The 17,206-nt window shown below is 44.8% G+C and overlaps 7 non-coding genes across 7 annotated transcripts; all 7 read right to left on the bottom strand.

Moving 5' to 3' along the window:
* Nucleotides 1–1,162: 1,162 nt before the first annotated feature.
* On the bottom strand, nucleotides 1,163–1,234 carry TRNAG-CCC (transfer RNA glycine (anticodon CCC)). The gene has a single exon. It is a non-coding gene; the product is annotated as a tRNA-Gly (tRNA).
* Nucleotides 1,235–2,761: 1,527 nt separating this feature from the next.
* On the bottom strand, nucleotides 2,762–2,833 carry TRNAG-CCC (transfer RNA glycine (anticodon CCC)). The gene has a single exon. It is a non-coding gene; the product is annotated as a tRNA-Gly (tRNA).
* A 1,514-nt stretch (nucleotides 2,834–4,347) lies between these two features.
* TRNAG-CCC (transfer RNA glycine (anticodon CCC)) lies at nucleotides 4,348–4,419 on the bottom strand. Its single transcript has one exon. It is a non-coding gene; the product is annotated as a tRNA-Gly (tRNA).
* A 3,065-nt stretch (nucleotides 4,420–7,484) lies between these two features.
* Nucleotides 7,485–7,556, bottom strand: TRNAG-CCC (transfer RNA glycine (anticodon CCC)). Its single transcript has one exon. It is a non-coding gene; the product is annotated as a tRNA-Gly (tRNA).
* Nucleotides 7,557–9,083: 1,527 nt separating this feature from the next.
* Nucleotides 9,084–9,155, bottom strand: TRNAG-CCC (transfer RNA glycine (anticodon CCC)). The gene has a single exon. It is a non-coding gene; the product is annotated as a tRNA-Gly (tRNA).
* Nucleotides 9,156–13,880: 4,725 nt separating this feature from the next.
* TRNAG-CCC (transfer RNA glycine (anticodon CCC)) lies at nucleotides 13,881–13,952 on the bottom strand. The gene has a single exon. It is a non-coding gene; the product is annotated as a tRNA-Gly (tRNA).
* A 1,527-nt stretch (nucleotides 13,953–15,479) lies between these two features.
* Nucleotides 15,480–15,551, bottom strand: TRNAG-CCC (transfer RNA glycine (anticodon CCC)). Its single transcript has one exon. It is a non-coding gene; the product is annotated as a tRNA-Gly (tRNA).
* Between the last annotated feature and the right edge of the window lie 1,655 nt (nucleotides 15,552–17,206).

The raw sequence follows: 17,206 nt of genomic DNA, 5'->3' as shown, positions 1-17,206 counted from the left end.
CAGTCATTTATGCTTATAATTGGGTATCTTTACTTTCAAAGTATGGGGTTGATCCTTTGGCGATCACTCTCTTGTATTTCAGCAGAGACAGATAGTTGAGAAGTCTTTTCTCACATAGCTAGCACAAGCCTGCGCTTTTCCTTGCTGGTAGCGTGGAAATGACAGATTGGTCCTCAGAAGAAAAAACAAGAAATATTATAGCAGAGGATGGTTTCGATCCATCGACCTCTGGGTTATGGGCCCAGCACGCTTCCGCTGCGCCACTCTGCTCCCTTGTAAAAGTGTTCTCTTTATGCAGATGAGGAGCTTTCAGCGAAGTGGCGAGGGATTGGTGGGTCTCGCTCCTCATTTGCCTAAGCATGCTGCAATGTATGCTGGGAGCAGAAAATCTTCATCTTCTCGTCTCACAGTCAGTCATAACTGAAAGTGCAGACCCTCTTGGGAACTAGCAGTTTCAGGCCTTTACCAAGATAGCAGCTCTCTAACCCTCTCCTCTCTCTTTGATCCTAGCGCTAGCATGCTCAGGATTTGATTTTAACTGGGAGCCAGAGATCTACCCGGTGAGGGCGAGGCTTTTGAGCGTTTGGGAGCGTTCGGGACGTGAGGACGTTGGACAGGAAATGTTGCCATCTTGAAATACCCAACCTTCCTGCTGTTGTGAGAGGCTCTTTCCATGGACATCTGCCTCTTGGAGTCCTCTCAACTTGCTCTCTGATATAACATTTTGTGAGCTGCAGTTACATCCGATGGCTACAAGGTGGCGCTGCATTCAGGTGAGAGAACAAGTGTGCACAAAATCGTTGGGGACTTTTGCCAGATTCATCGGTGGATCTTGCCTACTTTTATTCACATGCTAGATATTGCCTAGAAATGCTTTTTAATATAGAGATGCTAGAGTTAGAATGTCTGGTCGGGGTTCAGCCCTTTCATTGTCTACCGCCCGCAACATATTTATTACCAGCACATGTGAGTGGTGACTCTGCTTTCTGGAAAATAGCATCTAATAGCACAATGAATGTAGCAGATGGGGCGATCGAGATGCCTGCCTAAGTATTTCATTTTTTTTTAATTTAACGTCTGATTAATCTGTTCATGATATTTCCGTTTTGTGATATGTTGCATTAAAACAAATCCTGCTTGGAGAACATATAAAAATTTGCACTGCATTGGCCGGGAATCGAACCCGGGTCAACTGCTTGGGAAGCAGCTATGCTCACCACTATACCACCAACGCCCTATGATGTGGGTGCTCTCGGTTCTAAAGATTACAACCCCGAGTTCAATGACTATCTTGCACCAGTTTCAATGGTGCATTTGGTTTAGATACCAACATGAAAAGCAGTAGAAAGTTTCTTGTAGAGGGTAAGAAACTGGGGATTGAAACCAAGGCCAAATCTGTGCAGAAGAGAAGAAATGGAAAGCAGTAGTACAAATAGTGGAAATGAACATATTTAGGCAGCATTGGAAGCAAAGCAGCGAAGAGAAAGAGAGTGCCTTCCATGAAATGCCCAGGAGAATGATAAGAGCAGAACGAAAAGGCAAGAATGACATTCAAAGCATGCCCAGAAAAACGTGTGACGGTCCCACCAGTCATTTATGCTTATAATTGGGTATCTTTACTTTCAAAGTATGGGGTTGATCCTTTGGCGATCACTCTCTTGTATTTCAGCAGAGACAGATAGTTGAGAAGTCTTTTCTCACATAGCTAGCACAAGCCTGCGCTTTTCCTTGCTGGTAGCGTGGAAATGACAGATTGGTTCTCAGAAGAAAAAACAAGAAATATTATAGCAGAGGATGGTTTCGATCCATCGACCTTTGGGTTATGGGCCCAGCACGCTTCCGCTGCGCCACTCTGCTCCCTTGTAAAAGTGTTCTCTTTATGCAGAGGAGGAGCTTTCAGCGAAGTGGCGAGGGATTGGTTGGTCTCGCTCCTCATTTGCCTAAGCATGCTGCAATGTATGCTGGGTGCAGAAAATCTTCATCTTCTCGTCTCACAGTCAGTCATAACTGAAAGTGCAGACCCTCTTGGGAACTAGCAGTTTCAGGCCTTTACCAAGATAGCAGCTCTCTAACCCTCTCCTCTCTCTTTGATCCTAGCGCTAGCATGCTCAGGATTTGATTTTAACTGGGAGCCAGAGATCTACCCGGTGAGGGCTTGCCCGGTGTGAGGCTTTTGAGCGTTTGGGAGCGTTCGGGACGTGAGGACATTGGACAGGAAATGTTGCCATCTTGAAATATCCAACCTTCCTGCTGTCGTGAGAGGCTCTTTCCATGGACATCTGCCTCTTGGAGTCCTCTCAACTTGCTCTCTGATATAACATTTTGTGAGCTGCAGTTACATCCGATGGCTACAAGGTGGCGCTGCATTCAGGTGAGAGAACAAGTGTGCACAAAATCGTTGGGGACTTTTGCCAGATTCATCGGTGGATCTTGCCTACTTTTATTCACATGCTAGATATTGCCTAGAAATGCTTTTTAATATAGAGATGCTAGAGTTAGAATGTCTGGTCGGGGTTCAGCCCTTTCATTGTCTACCGCCCGCAACATATTTATTACCAGCACATGTGAGTGGTGACTCTGCTTTTTGGAAAATAGCGTCTAATAGGACAATTAATGTAGCAGATGGGGCAATCGAGGTGCCTGCCTAAGTATTTCATTTTTTTTTTAATTTAACGTCTGATTAATCTGTTCATGATATTTCCGTTTTGTGAAATGTTGCATTAAAACAAATCCTGCTTGGAGAACATATAAATATTTGCACTGCATTGGCCGGGAATCGAACCCGGGTCAACTGCTTGGGAAGCAGCTATGCTCACCACTATACCACCAACACCCTATGATGTGGGTGCTCTCGGTTCTAAAGATTACAACCCCGAGTTCAATGACTATCTTGCACCAGTTTCAATGGTGCATTTGGTTTAGATACCAACATGAAAAGCAGTAGAAAGTTTCTTGTAGAGGGTAAGGAACTGGGGATTGAAACCAAGGCCAAATCTGTGCAGAAGAGAAGAAATGGAAAGCAGTAGTACAAATAGTGGAAATGAACATATTTAGGCAGCATTGGAAGCAAAGCAGCGAAGAGAAAGAGAGTGCCTTCCATGAAATGCCCAGGAGAATGATAAGAGCAGAACGAAAAGGCAAGAATGACATTCAAAGCATGCCCAGAAAAACGTGTGACGGTCCCACCAGTCATTTATGCTTATAATTGGGTATCTTTACTTTCAAAGTATGGGGTTGATCCTTTGGCGATCACTCTCTTGTATTTCAGCAGAGACAGATAGTTGAGAAGTTTTTTCTCACATAGCTAGCACAAGCCTGCGCTTTTCCTTGCTGGAAGCGTGGAAATGACAGATTGGTCCTCAGAAGAAAAAACAAGAAATATTATAGCAGAGGATGGTTTCAATCCATCGACCTCTGGGTTATGGGCCCAGCACGCTTCCGCTGCGCCACTCTGCTCCCTTGTAAAAGTGTTCTCTTTATGCAGATGAGGAGCTTTCAGCGAAGTGGCGAGGGATTGGTGGGTCTCGCTCCTCATTTGCCTAAGCATGCTGCAATGTATGCTGGGAGCAGAAAATCTTCATCTTCTCGTCTCACAGTCAGTCATAACTGAAAGTGCAGACCCTCTTGGGAACTAGCAGTTTCAGGCCTTTACCAAGATAGCAGCTCTCTAACCCTCTCCTCTCTCTTTGATCCTAGCGCTAGCATGCTTAGGATTTGATTTTAACTGGGAGCCAGAGATCTACCCGGTGAGGGCGAGGCTTTTGAGCGTTTGGGAGCGTTCGGGACGTGAGGACGTTGGACAGGAAATGTTGCCATCTTGAAATACCCAACCTTCCTGCTGTCGTGAGAGGCTCTTTCCATGGACATCTGCCTCTTGGAGTCCTCTCAACTTGCTCTCTGATATAACATTTTGTGAGCTGCAGTTACATCCGATGGCTACAAGGTGGCGCTGCATTCAGGTGAGAGAACAAGTGTGCACAAAATCGTTGGGGACTTTTGCCAGATTCATCGGTGGATCTTGCCTACTTTTATTCACATGCTAGATATTGCCTAGAAATGCTTTTTAATATAGAGATGCTAGAGTTAGAATGTCTGGTCGGGGTTCAGCCATTTCATTGTCTACCGCCCGCAACATATTTATTACCAGCACATGTGAGTGGTGACTGCTTTTTGGAAAATAGCATCTAATAGGACAATGAATGTAGCAGATGGGGCGATCGAGATGCCTGCCTAAGTATTTCATTTTTTTTTTAATTTAACGTCTGATTAATCTGTTCATGATATTTCCGTTTTGTGACATGTTGCATTAAAACAAATCCTGCTTGGAGAACATATAAAAATTTGCACTGCATTGGCCGGGAATTGAACCCGGGTCAACTGCTTGGGAAACAGCTATGCTCACCACTATACCACCAACGCCCTATGATGTGGGTGCTCTCGGTTCTAAAGATTACAACCCCGAGTTCAATGACTATCTTGCACCAGTTTCAATGGTGCATTTGGTTTAGATACCAACATGAAAAGCAGTAGAAAGTTTCTTGTAGAGGGTAAGGAACTGGGGATTGAAACCAAGGCCAAATCTGTGCAGAAGAGAAGAAATGGAAAGCAGTAGTACAAATAGTGGAAATGAACATATTTAGGCAGCATTGGAAGCAAAGCAGCGAAGAGAAAGAGAGTGCCTTCCATGAAATGCCCAGGAGAATGATAAGAGCAGACCGAAAAGGCAAGAATGACATTCAAAGCATGCCCAGAAAAACGTGTGACGGTCCCACCAGTCATTTATGCTTATAATTGGTTATCTTTACTTTCAAAGTATGGGGTTGATCCTTTGGCGATCACTCTCTTGTATTTCAGCAGAGACAGATAGTTGAGAAGTCTTTTCTCACATAGCTAGCACAAGCCTGCGCTTTTCCTTGCTGGTAGCGTGGAAATGACAGATTGGTTCTCAGAAGAAAAAACAAGAAATATTATAGCAGAGGATGGTTTCGATCCATCGACCTCTGGGTTATGGGCCCAGCACGCTTCCGCTGCGCCACTCTGCTCCCTTGTAAAAGTGTTCTCTTTATGCAGAGGAGGAGCTTTCAGCGAAGTGGCGAGGGATTGGTGGGTCTCGCTCCTCATTTGCCTAAGCATGCTGCAATGTATGCTGGGTGCAGAAAATCTTCATCTTCTCGTCTCACAGTCAGTCATAACTGAAAGTGCAGACCCTCTTGGGAACTAGCAGTTTCAGGCCTTTACCAAGATAGCAGCTCTCTAACCCTCTGATCTCTCTTTGATCCTAGCGCTAGCATGCCCAGGATTTGATTTTAACTGGGAGCCAGAGATCTACCCGGTGAGAGGCTTTGTTGCCATCTTGAAATATCCAACCTTCCTGCTGTCGTGAGAGGCTCTTTCCATGGACATCTGCCTCTTGGAGTCCTCTCAACTTGCTCTCTGATATAACATTTTGTGAGCTGCAGTTACATCCGATGGCTACAAGGTGGCGCTGCATTCAGGTGAGAGAACAAGTGTGCACAAAATCGTTGGGGACTTTTGCCAGATTCATCGGTGGATCTTGCCTACTTTTATTCACATGCTAGATATTGCCTAGAAATGCTTTTTAATATAGAGATGCTAGAGTTAGAATGTCTGGTCGGGGTTCAGCCCTTTCATTGTCTACCGCCCGCAACATATTTATTACCAGCACATGTGAGTGGTGACTCTGCTTTTTGGAAAATAGCATCTAATAGGAAAATGAATGTAGCAGATGGGGCGATCGAGATGCCTGCCTAAGTATTTCATTTTTTTTTTTATTTAACGTCTGCTTAATCTGTTCATGATATTTCCGTTTTGTGACATGTTGCATTAAAACAAATCCTGCTTGGAGAACATATAAAAATTTGCACTGCATTGGCCGGGAATCGAACCCGGGTCAACTGCTTGGGCAGCAGCTATGCTCACCACTATACCACCAACGCCCTATGATGTGGTTGCTCTCGGTTCTAAAGATTACAACCCCGAGTTCAATGACTATCTTGCACCAGTTTCAATGGTGCATTTGGTTTAGATACCAACATGAAAAGCAGTAGAAAGTTTCTTGTAGAGGGTAAGGAACTGGGGATTGAAACCAAGGCCAAATCTGTGCAGAAGAGAAGAAATGGAAAGCAGTAGTACAAATAGTGGAAATGAACATATTTAGGCAGCATTGGAAGCAAAGCAGCGAAGAGAAAGAGAGTGCCTTCCATGAAATGCCCAGGAGAATGATAAGAGCAGAACGAAAAGGCAAGAATGACATTCAAAGCATGCCCAGAAAAACGTGTGACGGTCCCACCAGTCATTTATGCTTATAATTGGGTATCTTTACTTTCAAAGTATGGGGTTGATCCTTTGGCGATCACTCTCTTGTATTTCAGCAGAGACAGATAGTTGAGAAGTCTTTTCTCACATAGCTAGCACAAGCCTGCGCTTTTCCTTGCTGGTAGCGTGGAAATGACAGATTGGTTCTCAGAAGAAAAAACAAGAAATATTATAGCAGAGGATGGTTTCGATCCATCGACCTCTGGGTTATGGGCCCAGCACGCTTCCGCTGCGCCACTCTGCTCCCTTGTAAAAGTGTTCTCTTTATGCAGAGGAGGAGCTTTCAGCGAAGTGGCGAGGGATTGGTTGGTCTCGCTCCTCATTTGCCTAAGCATGCTGCAATGTATGCTGGGTGCAGAAAATCTTCATCTTCTCGTCTCACAGTCAGTCATAACTGAAAGTGCAGACCCTCTTGGGAACTAGCAGTTTCAGGCCTTTACCAAGATAGCAGCTCTCTAACCCTCTCCTCTCTCTTTGATCCTAGCGCTAGCATGCTCAGGATTTGATTTTAACTGGGAGCCAGAGATCTACCCGGTGAGGGCTTGCCCGGTGTGAGGCTTTTGAGCGTTTGGGAGCGTTCGGGACGTGAGGACGTTGGACAGGAAATGTTGCCATCTTGAAATACCCAACCTTCCTGCTGTCGTGAGAGGCTCTTTCCATGGACATCTGCCTCTTGGAGTCCTCTCAACTTGCTCTCTGATATAACATTTTGTGAGCTGCAGTTACATCCGATGGCTACAAGGTGGCGCTGCATTCAGGTGAGAGAACAAGTGTGCACAAAATCGTTGAGGACTTTTGCCAGATTCATCGGTGGATCTTGCCTACTTTTATTCACATGCTAGATATTGCCTAGAAATGCTTTTTAATATAGAGATGCTAGAGTTAGAATGTCTGGTCGGGGTTCAGCCCTTTCATTGTCTACCGCCCGCAACATATTTATTACCAGCACATGTGAGTGGTGACTCTGCTTTTTGGAAAATAGCATCTAATAGGACAATGAATGTAGCAGATGGGGCGATCGAGATGCCTGCCTAAGTATTTCATTTTTTTTTTAATTTAACGTCTGATTAATCTGTTCATGATATTTCCGTTTTGTGACATGTTGCATTAAAACAAATCCTGCTTGGAGAACATATAAAAATTTGCACTGCATTGGCCGGGAATCGAACCCGGGTCAACTGCTTGGGAAGCAGCTATGCTCACCACTATACCACCAACGCCCTATGATGTGGGTGCTCTCGGTTCTAAAGATTACAACCCCGAGTTCAATGACTATCTTGCACCAGTTTCAATGGTGCATTTGGTTTAGATACCAACATGAAAAGCAGTAGAAAGTTTCTTGTAGAGGGTAAGAAACTGGGGATTGAAACCAAGGCCAAATCTGTGCAGAAGAGAAGAAATGGAAAGCAGTAGTACAAATAGTGGAAATGAACATATTTAGGCAGCATTGGAAGCAAAGCAGCGTAGAGAAAGAGAGTGCCTTCCATGAAATGCCCAGGAGAATGATAAGAGCAGAACGAAAAGGCAAGAATGACATTCAAAGCATGCCCAGAAAAAGGTGTGACGGTCCCACCAGTCATTTATGCTTATAATTGGGTATCTTTACTTTCAAAGTATGGGGTTGATCCTTTGGCGATCACTCTCTTGTATTTCAGCAGAGACAGATAGTTGAGAAGTCTTTTCTCACATAGCTAGCACAAGCCTGCGCTTTTCCTTGCTGGTAGCGTGGAAATGACAGATTGGTTCTCAGAAGAAAAAACAAGAAATATTATAGCAGAGGATGGTTTCGATCCATCGACCTCTGGGTTATGGGCCCAGCACGCTTCCGCTGCGCCACTCTGCTCCCTTGTAAAAGTGTTCTCTTTATGCAGAGGAGGAGCTTTCAGCGAAGTGGCGAGGGATTGGTTGGTCTCGCTCCTCATTTGCCTAAGCATGCTGCAATGTATGCTGGGTGCAGAAAATCTTCATCTTCTCGTCTCACAGACAGTCATAACTGAAAGTGCAGACCCTCTTGGGAACTAGCAGTTTCAGGCCTTTACCAAGATAGCAGCTCTCCAACCCTCTCCTCTCTCTTTGATCCTAGCGCTAGCATGCTCAGGATTTGATTTTAACTGGGAGCCAGAGATCTACCCGGTGAGGGCTTGCCCGGTGTGAGGCTTTTGAGCGTTTGGGAGCGTTCGGGATGGGAGGACATTGGACAGGAAATGTTGCCATCTTGAAATATCCAACCTTCCTGCTGTCGTGAGAGGCTCTTTCCATGGACATCTGCCTCTTGGAGTCCTCTCAACTTGCTCGCTGATATAACATTTTGTGAGCTGCAGTTACATCCGATGGCTACAAGGTGGCACTGCATTCAGGTGAGAGAACAAGTGTGCACAAAATCATTGGGGACTTTTGCCAGATTCATCGGTGGATCTTGCCTACTTTTATTCACATGCTAGATATTGCCTAGAAATGCTTTTTAATATAGAGATGCTAGAGTTAGAATGTCTGGTCGGGGTTCAGCCCTTTCATTGTCTACCGCCCGCAACATATTTATTACCAGCACATGTGAGTGGTGACTCTGCTTTTTGGAAAATAGCATCTAATAGGACAATGAATGTAGCAGATGGGGCGATCGAGATGCCTGCCTAAGTATTTCATTTTTTTTTTAATTTAACGTCTGATTAATCTGTTCATGATATTTCCGTTTTGTGACATGTTGCATTAAAACAAATCCTGCTTGGAGAACATATAAAAATTTGCACTGCATTGGCCGGGAATCGAACCCGGGTCAACTGCTTGGGAAGCAGCTATGCTCACCACTATACCACCAACGCCCTATGATGTGGGTGCTCTCGGTTCTAAAGATTACAACCCCGAGTTCAATGACTATCTTGCACCAGTTTCAATGGTGCATTTGGTTTAGATACCAACATGAAAAGCAGTAGAAAGTTTCTTGTAGAGGGTAAGAAACTGGGGATTGAAACCAAGGCCAAATCTGTGCAGAAGAGAAGAAATGGAAAGCAGTAGTACAAATAGTGGAAATGAACATATTTAGGCAGCATTGGAAGCAAAGCAGCGTAGAGAAAGAGAGTGCCTTCCATGAAATGCCCAGGAGAATGATAAGAGCAGAACGAAAAGGCAAGAATGACATTCAAAGCATGCCCAGAAAAACGTGTGACGGTCCCACCAGTCATTTATGCTTATAATTGGGTATCTTTACTTTCAAAGTATGGGGTTGATCCTTTGGCGATCACTCTCTTGTATTTCAGCAGAGACAGATAGTTGAGAAGTCTTTTCTCACATAGCTAGCACAAGCCTGCGCTTTTCCTTGCTGGTAGCGTGGAAATGACAGATTGGTTCTCAGAAGAAAAAACAAGAAATATTATAGCAGAGGATGGTTTCGATCCATCGACCTCTGGGTTATGGGCCCAGCACGCTTCCGCTGCGCCACTCTGCTCCCTTGTAAAAGTGTTCTCTTTATGCAGAGGAGGAGCTTTCAGCGAAGTGGCGAGGGATTGGTTGGTCTCGCTCCTCATTTGCCTAAGCATGCTGCAATGTATGCTGGGTGCAGAAAATCTTCATCTTCTCGTCTCACAGTCAGTCATAACTGAAAGTGCAGACCCTCTTGGGAACTAGCAGTTTCAGGCCTTTACCAAGATAGCAGCTCTCTAACCCTCTCCTCTCTCTTTGATCCTAGCGCTAGCATGCTCAGGATTTGATTTTAACTGGGAGCCAGAGATCTACCCGGTGAGGGCTTGCCCGGTGTGAGGCTTTTGAGCGTTTGGGAGCGTTCGGGATGGGAGGACATTGGACAGGAAATGTTGCCATCTTGAAATATCCAACCTTCCTGCTGTCGTGAGAGGCTCTTTCCATGGACATCTGCCTCTTGGAGTCCTCTCAACTTGCTCGCTGATATAACATTTTGTGAGCTGCAGTTACATCCGATGGCTACAAGGTGGCGCTGCATTCAGGTGAGAGAACAAGTGTGCACAAAATCGTTGGGGACTTTTGCCAGATTCATCGGTGGATCTTGCCTACTTTTATTCACATGCTAGATATTGCCTAGAAATGCTTTTTAATATAGAGATGCTAGAGTTAGAATGTCTGGTCGGGGTTCAGCCCTTTCATTGTCTACCGCCCGCAACATATTTATTACCAGCACATGTGAGTGGTGACTCTGCTTTTTGGAAAATAGCGTCTAATAGGACAATTAATGTAGCAGATGGGGCGATCGAGGTGCCTGCCTAAGTATTTCATTTTTTTTTTAATTTAACGTCTGATTAATCTGTTCATGATATTTCCGTTTTGTGACATGTTGCATTAAAACAAATCCTGCTTGGAGAACATATAAAAATTTGCACTGCATTGGCTGGGAATCGAACCCGGGTCAATTGCTTGGGAAGCAGCTATGCTCACCACTATACCACCAACGCCCTATGATGTGGGTGCTCTCGGTTCTAAAGATTACAACCCCGAGTTCAATGACTATCTTGCACCAGTTTCAATGGTGCATTTGGTTTAGATACCAACATGAAAAGCAGTAGAAAGTTTCTTGTAGAGGGTAAGGAACTGGGGATTGAAACCAAGGCCAAATCTGTGCAGAAGAGAAGAAATGGAAAGCAGTAGTACAAATAGTGGAAATGAACATATTTAGGCAGCATTGGAAGCAAAGCAGCGAAGAGAAAGAGAGTGCCTTCCATGAAATGCCCAGGAGAATGATAAGAGCAGAACGAAAAGGCAAGAATGACATTCAAAGCATGCCCAGAAAAACGTGTGACGGTCCCACCAGTCATTTATGCTTATAATTGGGTATCTTTACTTTCAAAGTATGGGGTTGATCCTTTGGCGATCACTCTCTTGTATTTCAGCAGAGACAGATAGTTGAGAAGTCTTTTCTCACATAGCTAGCACAAGCCTGCGCTTTTCCTTGCTGGTAGCGTGGAAATGACAGATTGGTTCTCAGAAGAAAAAACAAGAAATATTATAGCAGAGGATGGTTTCGATCCATCGACCTCTGGGTTATGGGCCCAGCACGCTTCCGCTGCGCCACTCTGCTCCCTTGTAAAAGTGTTCTCTTTATGCAGAGGAGGAGCTTTCAGCGAAGTGGCGAGGGATTGGTTGGTCTCGCTCCTCATTTGCCTAAGCATGCTGCAATGTATGCTGGGTGCAGAAAATCTTCATCTTCTCGTCTCACAGTCAGTCATAACTGAAAGTGCAGACCCTCTTGGGAACTAGCAGTTTCAGGCCTTTACCAAGATAGCAGCTCTCTAACCCTCTCCTCTCTCTTTGATCCTAGCGCTAGCATGCTCAGGATTTGATTTTAACTGGGAGCCAGAGATCTACCCGGTGAGGGCTTGCCCGGTGTGAGGCTTTTGAGCGTTTGGGAGCGTTCGGGATGGGAGGACATTGGACAGGAAATGTTGCCATCTTGAAATATCCAACCTTCCTGCTGTCGTGAGAGGCTCTTTCCATGGACATCTGCCTATTGGAGTCCTCTCAACTTGCTCGCTGATATAACATTTTGTGAGCTGCAGTTACATCCGATGGCTACAAGGTGGCGCTGCATTCAGGTGAGAGAACAAGTGTGCACAAAATCGTTGGGGACTTTTGCCAGATTCATCGGTGGATCTTGCCTACTTTTATTCACATGCTAGATATTGCCTAGAAATGCTTTTTAATATAGAGATGCTAGAGTTAGAATGTCTGGTCGGGGTTCAGCCCTTTCATTGTCTACCGCCCGCAACATATTTATTACCAGCACATGTGAGTGGTGACTCTGCTTTTTGGAAAATAGCGTCTAATAGGACAATTAATGTAGCAGATGGGGCGATCGAGGTGCCTGCCTAAGTATTTCATTTTTTTTTTAATTTAACGTCTGATTAATCTGTTCATGATATTTCCGTTTTGTGACATGTTGCATTAAAACAAATCCTGCTTGGAGAACATATAAAAATTTGCACTGCATTGGCTGGGAATCGAACCCGGGTCAATTGCTTGGGAAGCAGCTATGCTCACCACTATACCACCAACGCCCTATGATGTGGGTGCTCTCGGTTCTAAAGATTACAACCCCGAGTTCAATGACTATCTTGCACCAGTTTCAATGGTGCATTTGGTTTAGATACCAACATGAAAAGCAGTAGAAAGTTTCTTGTAGAGGGTAAGGAACTGGGGATTGAAACCAAGGCCAAATCTGTGCAGAAGAGAAGAAATGGAAAGCAGTAGTACAAATAGTGGAAATGAACATATTTAGGCAGCATTGGAAGCAAAGCAGCGAAGAGAAAGAGAGTGCCTTCCATGAAATGCCCAGGAGAATGATAAGAGCAGAACGAAAAGGCAAGAATGACATTCAAAGCATGCCCAGAAAAACGTGTGACGGTCCCACCAGTCATTTATGCTTATAATTGGGTATCTTTACTTTCAAAGTATGGGGTTGATCCTTTGGCGATCACTCTCTTGTATTTCAGCAGAGACAGATAGTTGAGAAGTCTTTTCTCACATAGCTAGCACAAGCCTGCGCTTTTCCTTGCTGGTAGCGTGGAAATGACAGATTGGTTCTCAGAAGAAAAAACAAGAAATATTATAGCAGCGGATGGTTTCGATCCATCGACCTCTGGGTTATGGGCCCAGCACGCTTCCGCTGCGCCACTGTGCTCCCTTGTCAAAGTGTTCTCTTTATGCAGATGAGGAGCTTTCAGCGAAGTGGCGAGGGATTGGTGGGTCTCGCTCCTCATTTGCCTAAGCATGCTGCAATGTATGCTGGGTGCAGAAAATCTTCATCTTCTCGTCTCACAGTCAGTCATAACTGAAAGTGCAGACCCTCTTGGGAACTAGCAGTTTCAGGCCTTTACCAAGATAGCAGCTCTCTAACCCTCTCCTCTCTCTTTGATCCTAGCGCTAGCATGCTCAGGATTTGATTTTAACTGGGAGCCAGAGATCTACCCGCTGAGGGCTTGCCCGGTGTGAGGCTTTTGAGCGTTTGGGAGCGTTCGGGACGTGAGGACATTGGACAGGAAATGTTGCCATCTTGAAATATCCAACCTTCCTGCTGTCGTGAGAGGCTCTTTCCATAGACATCTGCCTCTTGGAGTCCTCTCAACTTGCTCTCTGATATAACATTTTGTGAGCTGCAGTTACATCCGATGGCTACAAGGTGGCGCTGCATTCAGGTGAGAGAACAAGTGTGTACAAAATCGTTGGGGACTTTTGCCAGATTCATCGGTGGATCTTGCCTACTTTTATTCACATGCTAGATATTGCCTAGAAATGCTTTTTAATATAGAGATGCTAGAGTTAGAATGTCTGGTCGGGGTTCAGCCCTTTTATTGTCTACCGCCCGCAACATATTTATTACCAGCACATGTGAGTGGTGACTCTGCTTTTTGGAAAATAGCATCTAATAGGACAATGAATGTAGCAGATGGGGCGATCGAGATGCCTGCCTAAGTATTTCATTTTTTTTTTAATTTAACGTCTGATTAATCTGTTCATGATATTTCCGTTTTGTGACATGTTGCATTAAAACAAATCCTGCTTGGAGAACATATAAAAATTTGCACTGCATTGGCCGGGAATCGAACCCGGGTCAACTGCTTGGGAAGCAGCTATGCTCACCACTATACCACCAACGCCCTATGATGTGGTTGCTCTCGGTTCTAAAGATTACAACCCCGAGTTCAATGACTATCTTGCACCAGTTTCAATGGTGCATTTGGTTTAGATACCAACATGAAAAGCAGTAGAAAGTTTCTTGTAGAGGGTAAGGAACTGGGTATTGAAACCAAGGCCAAATCTGTGCAGAAGAGAAGAAATGGAAAGCAGTAGTACAAATAGTGGAAATGAACATATTTAGGCAGCATTGGAAGCAAAGCAGCGAAGAGAAAGAGAGTGCCTTCCATGAAATGCCCAGGAGAATGATAAGAGCAGAACGAAAAGGCAAGAATGACATTCAAAGCATGCCCAGAAAAAGGTGTGACGGTCCCACCAGTCATTTATGCTTATAATTGGGTATCTTTACTTTCAAAGTATGGGGTTGATCCTTTGGCGATCACTCTCTTGTATTTCAGCAGAGACAGATAGTTGAGAAGTCTTTTCTCACATAGCTAGCACAAGCCTGCGCTTTTCCTTGCTGGTAGCGTGGAAATGACAGATTGGTTCTCAGAAGAAAAAACAAGAAATATTATAGCAGAGGATGGTTTCGATCCATCGACCTCTGGGTTATGGGCCCAGCAGGCTTCCGCTGCGCCACTCTGCTCCCTTGTAAAAGTGTTCTCTTTATGCAGAGGAGGAGCTTTCAGCGAAGTGGCGAGGGATTGGTGGGTCTCGCTCCTCATTTGCCTAAGCATGCTGCAATGTATGCTGGGTGCAGAAAATCTTCATCTTCTCGTCTCACAGTCAGTCATAACTGAAAGTGCAGACCCTCTTGGGAACTAGCAGTTTCAGGCCTTTACCAAGATAGCAGCTCTCTAACCCTCTCCTCTCTCTTTGATCCTAGCGCTAGCATGCTCAGGATTTGATTTTAACTGGGAGCCAGAGATCTACCCGCTGAGGACTTGCCCGGTGTGAGGCTTTTGAGCGTTTGGGAGCGTTCGGGACGTGAGGACATTGGACAGGAAATGTTGCCATCTTGAAATATCCAACCTTCCTGCTGTCGTGAGAGGCTCTTTCCATGGACATCTGCCTCTTGGAGTCCTCTCAACTTGCTCTGTGATATAACATTTTGTGAGCTGCAGTTACATCCGATGGCTACAAGGTGGCGCTGAATTCAGGTGAGAGAACAAGTGTGCACAAAATCGTTGGGGACTTTTGCCAGATTCATCGGTGGATCTTGCCTACTTTTATTCACATGCTAGATATTGCCTAGAAATGCTTTTTAATATAGAGATGCTAGAGTTAGAATGTCTGGTCGGGGTTCAGCCCTTTCATTGTCTACCGCCCGCAACATATTTATTACCAGCACATGTGAGTGGTGACTCTGCTTTTTGGAAAATAGCATCTAATAGGACAATGAATGTAGCAGATGGGGCGATCGAGATGCCTGCCTAAGTATTTCATTTTTTTTTTAATTTAACGTCTGATTAATCTGTTCATGATATTTCCGTTTTGTGACATGTTGCATTAAAACAAATCCTGCTTGGAGAACATATAAAAATTTGCACTGCATTGGCCGGGAATCGAACCCGGGTCAACTGCTTGGGAAGCAGCTATGCTCACCACTATACCACCAACGCCCTATGATGTGGTTGCTCTCGGTTCTAAAGATTACAACCCCGAGTTCAATGACTATCTTGCACCAGTTTCAATGGTGCATTTGGTTTAGATACCAACATGAAAAGCAGTAGAAAGTTTCTTGTAGAGGGTAAGGAACTGGGTATTGAAACCAAGGCCAAATCTGTGCAGAAGAGAAGAAATGGAAAGCAGTAGTACAAATAGTGGAAATGAACATATTTAGGCAGCATTGGAAGCAAAGCAGCGAAGAGAAAGAGAGTGCCTTCCATGAAATGCCCAGGAGAATGATAAGAGCAGAACGAAAAGGCAAGAATGACATTCAAAGCATGCCCAGAAAAAGGTGTGACGGTCCCACCAGTCATTTATGCTTATAATTGGGTATCTTTACTTTCAAAGTATGGGGTTGATCCTTTGGCGATCACTCTCTTGTATTTCAGCAGAGACAGATAGTTGAGAAGTCTTTTCTCACATAGCTAGCACAAGCCTGCGCTTTTCCTTGCTGGTAGCGTGGAAATGACAGATTGGTTCTCAGAAGAAAAAACAAGAAATATTATAGCAGAGGATGGTTTCGATCCATCGACCTCTGGGTTATGGGCCCAGCAGGCTTCCGCTGCGCCACTCTGCTCCCTTGTAAAAGTGTTCTCTTTATGCAGAGGAGGAGCTTTCAGCGAAGTGGCGAGGGATTGGTGGGTCTCGCTCCTCATTTGCCTAAGCATGCTGCAATGTATGCTGGGTGCAGAAAATCTTCATCTTCTCGTCTCACAGTCAGTCATAACTGAAAGTGCAGACCCTCTTGGGAACTAGCAGTTTCAGGCCTTTACCAAGATAGCAGCTCTCTAACCCTCTCCTCTCTCTTTGATCCTAGCGCTAGCATGCTCAGGATTTGATTTTAACTGGGAGCCAGAGATCTACCCGCTGAGGACTTGCCCGGTGTGAGGCTTTTGAGCGTTTGGGAGCGTTCGGGACGTGAGGACATTGGACAGGAAATGTTGCCATCTTGAAATATCCAACCTTCCTGCTGTCGTGAGAGGCTCTTTCCATGGACATCTGCCTCTTGGAGTCCTCTCAACTTGCTCTGTGATATAACATTTTGTGAGCTGCAGTTACATCCGATGGCTACAAGGTGGCGCTGAATTCAGGTGAGAGAACAAGTGTGCACAAAATCGTTGGGGACTTTTGCCAGATTCATCGGTGGATCTTGCCTACTTTTATTCACATGCTAGATATTGCCTAGAAATGCTTTTTAATATAGAGATGCTAGAGTTAGAATGTCTGGTCGGGGTTCAGCCCTTTCATTGTCTACCGCCCGCAACATATTTATTACCAGCACATGTGAGTGGTGACTCTGCTTTTTGGAAAATAGCATCTAATAGGACAATGAATGTAGCAGATGGGGCGATCGAGATGCCTGCCTAAGTATTTCATTTTTTTTTTAATTTAACGTCTGATTAATCTGTTCATGATATTTCCGTTTTGTGACATGTTGCATTAAAACAAATCCTGCTTGGAGAACATATAAAAATTTGCACTGCATTGGCCGGGAATTGAACCCGGGTCAACTGCTTGGGAAGCAGCTATGCTCAGCACTATACCACCAACGCCCTATGATGTGGGTGCTCTCGGTTCTAAAGATTACAACCCCGAGTTCAATGACTAT

This window comes from Triturus cristatus, chromosome 11, assembly GCF_964204655.1.
Source record: "Triturus cristatus chromosome 11, aTriCri1.1, whole genome shotgun sequence".
In the NCBI taxonomy this organism is placed as follows: domain Eukaryota; kingdom Metazoa; phylum Chordata; class Amphibia; order Caudata; family Salamandridae; genus Triturus; species Triturus cristatus.
The sequence above is the reverse complement of the archived record's forward strand: the minus strand, read 5'-3'. Positions and strand labels throughout refer to the sequence as shown.